Here is a 6,051-nt window from a genome sequence, read left to right as displayed (position 1 = left end):
CACTGAAAATGTATTTTAAGGAACTTCTTAAAGGACAGAGTGGAGCTGAGAACATTGGAGAGCAGGGATTGGAGATTTCCATCTCCAAGAGATTGCCCTTGTGTAGTCCAGCTCAGTGGAAGAAAGTTGAACTTCCTCATAGCCAATTAATGGAGGCTCATCAGGAGTTGAGAAGGTTGCAGAAGAATAAGGTAAGAGCCACACTTGGACATCTTCCAGATAAGCTGTGCTATTAGATGAAGTCTACACATAAAAGCCTCAAAAACAACCAAGAGGAAAGGGGAGGTAAAGCAGACCATCTGTGTGGGATGGTTCTGGCCTAAAGAGTTGTCTGACTTTGAGGCTCCCACAGTTCTTCCTGCTGCAGCCTCCACCCTAAGCCTCCATCCCTATGGTTTGGCATAAAGAACTATAGCCAGGTTCTGGATCAGAGCCTTTCTCCCTAAGGCACCTGACTGAGCTGGCAGTCATGTGGGCAGTGCTTGCCATATCTGCCCCCAGCAATGGCTGCATTCACTCCTCTTTCTGAGGTATCATTTTCAGTCTGATTTATTTCATCTTGGCTGGAGAGAGCATAAAGATGATCAGATAGTGCCCATCTCTCCAAGCGTACCTCAGGCAGCACATTTTAAGAATGAGAGGCCCTGCAGTAAGAAAGGCAGCAGAATTCAGGGGAAGAGAAGGCTTTCAATGCCATTTGTCAGGGGAGGGTGGGGCAGTAAGCAGTGAATCTTCCCCTTCCAGTTCAGGTGTTCATTGCTAGCTCTAAATATTGTATTTTTCAGTAGGGAACTTGTGTTTGTGTGTTTGTACTTTCTGATGTGAATCTCTGTTTCTGGTTTGGAATGTAATAGTCTCCTTGGGTTCATATTTTTATTTAAAGCTGCAAAGCTTCCTAGACATGCCTCTCTCACAGAGAATGTAAGCACATGATCTTTGGTCTTTTATTTGCATACTCTACTAGTCCTTTCTTCATTGGAGGGAAGTGACTGGCCATACCTGGGCTGTCCTGCTAGGTGACTTCCTTGCTGGATTCCAGCTTATCTCCTGTGTACACAGTCCTTGGAGTTCAGAGGCCTCTAGTGATCTCTGTTCAACTTCTCCCTCTCTGTACCTAAGCCCCCACTGGTACATCCAGGAGCAGAGGCAGGCAAGGACTAGGAAAGAGGAACAGGGGACTGGAGACAGGCTGCCAGAGGACTCAGAAGCTGATTTCACTTTGCTGTCCCAACTGTGTCTACCTGCTGCTGTGGCCACAGCACAGAAGAGACAGCTAATAAGACAGGAAGTGAGGCCCAGTACCTTGTGGACAGTGGTGTCATTATCTCCGATGCCTAAGATGTCTCAAGAGATGGGAGAGCTCACTCAAACCAGGTTGCAGAAGATCTGGATCCCACGCAGCAGCAACTGCAGGCTGCAATGGAGAAGGGGCTGTAAGTGGGTTTACTTTCATGGGCTTCAAGGTGGTGGTGGTAGAGTGGGTGTAGAGGATAGCTGTGGGATAACAAGAGTCTAATGTCATAAAAGGTAGAGAAAGAATGAGAAAAAGAGAGATGAAGACAGAATGAGGATTAGATAAACATCATCTTAATCAGAGAGATTTTTGACTAGGAACTTTTTCTATCTTATCCGGAACTTACTTGGAATGCTTCTTGTTTGTAGTTTGAAAATGTTCAGTGTTAGTCTAGAATGTTTCATTTTGGTGACCTCAGTAAAGTGTATAGAAATGAAATTGGTCTTCTTTGATAGTGCTTGGGGGAAATAAGGTAATGGTCATGGTACTGTTTCTCAGAAGACAGGTGCTTCTGGGTACATAGAACTACAATGTCATTGGTCAGTTTTGCTCCTCCCTTTTCTCAAGCCTCTTCTAATAAGCCTATACCTGACAGAGTTGAGAAATGCTGAGTGTCCTGTCTCCTGCATTGCCTTCTTGGCACATAACAGGTACTTTTACTGCTGTGGGAATTTGAGAGAGAAGACACCCATTCTCTCAGGAACAACCTACTGGTATACATGTTCACTTTGAAAAATTAAGAAAGAACAGGGGCAAAGGAGAAGAAACAAAACCTAGACTTTAAAAAAATGGTGTATACCATTTCCCCATAGATAATGGGACAGTTGTGCACCAACGTGCTTCCAGCACAAGGGTTATGGCCTGAGTAGCCATAAAGTAGGTGGACATAAGGCAGCACAGGATCATGGCACCCAGATGTCTCAAGACCAGCTGACCAAGTTTCCACTATGGTAATACTAGAGGTTCAGGGTCACAGCTAGTGGGAGCAGACAGATAGTTGCTTAGAGGATCTAGAGGAATGCAGGATGTTAAATATAGTATGTAACAGGTAGGGTGTGGGTGGAGGAAAAAGAAAGGAAGGAGGGAAAATACCAGCCTCCTGTTCTCTTTCCTCCTCTCCACCAGCAGTTAACTCACTCATCCGGACATTAAGGAGCCTGGATGAGATTGAGAATTACACCCCCACCCCACCCCACAACTCCTCATCTTTTCCAAGGGTTGTGGGGTTAGCTGGCAAGCAGGCAAGCCAGTGTCTACATACCTGGGTCCTCCAACCCTTTCATTCCTGGAAACTCTGTGTTTCAGGTTGGAGAAATAGTACACATAAATCACCCAATATAGTCTCCATCACACACAGGGTGCAAAATAAATATGTGCTCATTTTAGTTCTGAACATTTCTTTCCTCAGCTGTAAAACAGAATTAATACCTATCACACCATGTTGTTGGGTTGATTAAACAGAGGTTCTAGATCCAGACTGCCTAGCTTTGTATCCCAGCTCTACCACCTCCTGCCTCTGTGGCTTGAATGAGTCTCTTAACTTCTTGGTGCTTCCTCTTCACACATAAAAATAGCTGAATAATAAATAGTGTTGATGTAAAGATCAGAGAGCTAAGCATATAAAATGCTTAGAAGAGTGTCCAGCTCATAGTAAGTGCTCAGTAAATGTTAGTTATTATTTAAACAAAAAAGTAAGTGTATGGTCCTTTTGCCTTATCCCCAGCATCACACTTGGAGCCTGGCACATAGCAGATGCACAGTATATGGTCACTGTGCTACTTCCACTCTAATCACCCACCATAGCTAAGCATGAGGCTCTGTGTGTTCAAGTCAGCTGCTCATTAGTGAGTGAATTATGTCAGGCCACAGATGCAGTAAACTTAAATAGTGTTTGCCAAGTTCCATCCTAGACAATGTCTGCCTCATCTTTGTGGCTGGGGAGGCCACGCTGCAGTTTACCCCAGAAAGATCTGAATCACATCTTGCTTGGTATATCCTCTCTAGAAGACCTGCCTGATTCCAAAGCAGGCAGTGGGGTAAGGAATGCACACAATCACTTAATGACATTAGTCTGAGGATAAAACGCATAAGTATGTGTAAAGTACTTGAATACCTGTGTATATTAATCTATGATTTGTTTTTCTCATTCAGCATTAAGTTTTGTGTGCCATCTATATTATTGTTGATGCGGTTGTAGCTTTTTTATTCTCTTTGCTGTGTAACATCACATTTTGTGAGTATGTCACAGGTTATTTATCCATCTTACTGTTGATGAGCATTTAGGTAGTTTCTAGTTTTTGGATATTAACAATACTGCAGTCAACATTTTTGTCCTCATAAATTTTGGAATCAGCTTTTCAAATAACACAAACATACAGAGACAAAACTTTTAGGATTTTGATTGAAATTGCATTCAATCTGTAGATCAATTTGAGAGAGTTAACATCTTTGTGATAATGAATCTTCTATAAACATGGTATGTCTCCATCCATTTAGACTTTTTCATATTATTTGAATGAAGTTTTATAATTTAAAAGGGTTTGCACATCACTGTAAGACCTTATTGCTTATTTTTTGTTCCTATTGTAAATAACACCTTTTTAGAAAATTACATTTTATTGTAGTTTAATTACAATAAATTAGTTTATTGTCGAGGTATATAAACAGTGATTTTTATATATTGCATTTGTAACTAGAAACCTAATAACCTTTCTCATAAATTTATATGTAAATGGCAGTTCTTTTTCCCCTTCAATACTTACCATTTTTCTCTCTTTTTCTTATATTTACTGCATTGCTAGTACCTCCCATCTCCAATACACACACACCATCTTCAGTACACTGTTGAATAGAAATATTACTAGTATACATTCTTATACTGATCCTAATTTGAAAAAGACTGCTTCAAAAGTTTCACCATTGAGTAAGTTTGCTGTAGTTTTTTGGAGATAACATTTAACAATTTCAGGAAGTTCCAGTTTATTCTTATTTTACCAGTAGGATTTTTTAAAGAGGTGGATAGATGTTGACTTTGATTAAGTGTGTTTTCTGTATCCACTGTGACGACATGTTGTATTTGTATTTTAGTCTGTTAATGTGAATTACATTAGAGATTTTTATTGTGTTGAACTAATCTTGCAGTCCTAGGATAAATAAAAACTATTGATTTTAGTTCATTAATATTTTGTTTAGCAATTTGGCATTTTGAGATTTGGCATGAATGAGATTGGCCTGTAATTTTTCCATTCTCATGTTTCCCTGTTTGATTTTGGAGTCACAAAATACAGTAAGAACGTTTTTCTTTCATTCTATTTTTTGACAGAGGTTGTCTAAGGAACTATCTATTCTTTAAATATTTGGCACAAGTTCCAGGTAAAACCATCTGAACCCCCTGGTGTCTTCTCTAAAAAGAAAAATTTTAACTGATACAATCTTTTATATATAGTTGAGAATCATTCCAGTTCGCTATTTCTACTTGTCAGTTTTGTTAAGTTGTCATTTTCTGGAAATTTTCTATTTCACATCACTTTTCAAATTTATTTGCATGAAGGTCTTGAAATTTAAAAACTGTGTTGCATTTGCAGTTATATCCTGTCTGTCATTCTCCTACTGATTATTTCTACCATCTCTTTATTCTCTTTAAAAATGTATATGCCCATAAAATTGTGCATCTGTGGAATATCAGCCCTGTTTAGTAGGTCAATTATAGCATTGGCACAAGTTCCAGGTAAAACCATCTGAACCTGGTGTCTTCTCTTTACAGAAGTTTGTCACTTTTATAAGTTTTTTAAAATAGTCAATTTTTGGCTTTTGATTCTTTCTGTTATGTCTTTGTTTGCTTTTTAACTATTTTTTTCCAGATAATATTCTGTTTAATTTTTCCTTATCATTATATTGTTTCTTTCACTTTCTTTGGATTTGTTCTGTTGTTCTTTTTTAACTTCTGGAGTTGGATTCTCAGCTCATTAGTTTTCAGACTTTCTTCTTTTTGAATATAAGCATCCAATGCTATAATTGACCTACCAAACAGGGCTGATATTCCACAAATGCACAATTTTATGGGCATATACATTTTTAAAATATTTCCAGACTATCTGGTGAACAGGCACTACTATGAGCTTTCTTAGTTTTTCCACCACATACCCAGTTGTCCTGACCACCTCAGTCTCTTTCCCATGACTGCTGAGGCCTATTGATTATTATCTAGCAACTAAGTTCATACCTTGCAAAGCAGGAGGCCTCCATAATTGGTGCCAGTTCTTGGGCCAGCTTCTGTTTTGACAGATCAGTGCCCTTGCATTTCCAGGTTGACTCCGTACTTGTTACAGAACCAAATTTATATGATTACAATTACTTGAACTCTTCTGAGATTTGCTTTATGGACAAACATATGGCCATTTTAGTAAATGCTCCATAAGTACTTGAAAAAATGTGTATTTTACAGTTAGGTTCAGTGTAGTGTATCTTTCAATTAAGTCATATTTGTTAATCTGGTTCAAATGCTCTACATTCTTATGGTGTTTTGTCTGCTCATTGATAGGGGAAATTTGTTAATCTCCTTGTAACTATGTCAAATTTGAAGCTTTGTAAGTAGTTACAAACAGACTTAGAATTTCTATATTTTCCTGGTGAATTGAGCATTTTATCTATGTGTAAGGAAATTTATTTATTTATGGTAATTTAGTATCATTGGCATTTTGCCCTAAAATCAAATTTGTCCTGATGTGAAGTATACACACATTAGCTTTATTTAGCTT

This window comes from Manis javanica, chromosome X (assembly GCF_040802235.1).
Source record: "Manis javanica isolate MJ-LG chromosome X, MJ_LKY, whole genome shotgun sequence".
In the NCBI taxonomy this organism is placed as follows: Eukaryota; Metazoa; Chordata; class Mammalia; order Pholidota; family Manidae; genus Manis; species Manis javanica.
The sequence above is the reverse complement of the archived record's forward strand: the minus strand, read 5'-3'. Positions refer to the sequence as shown.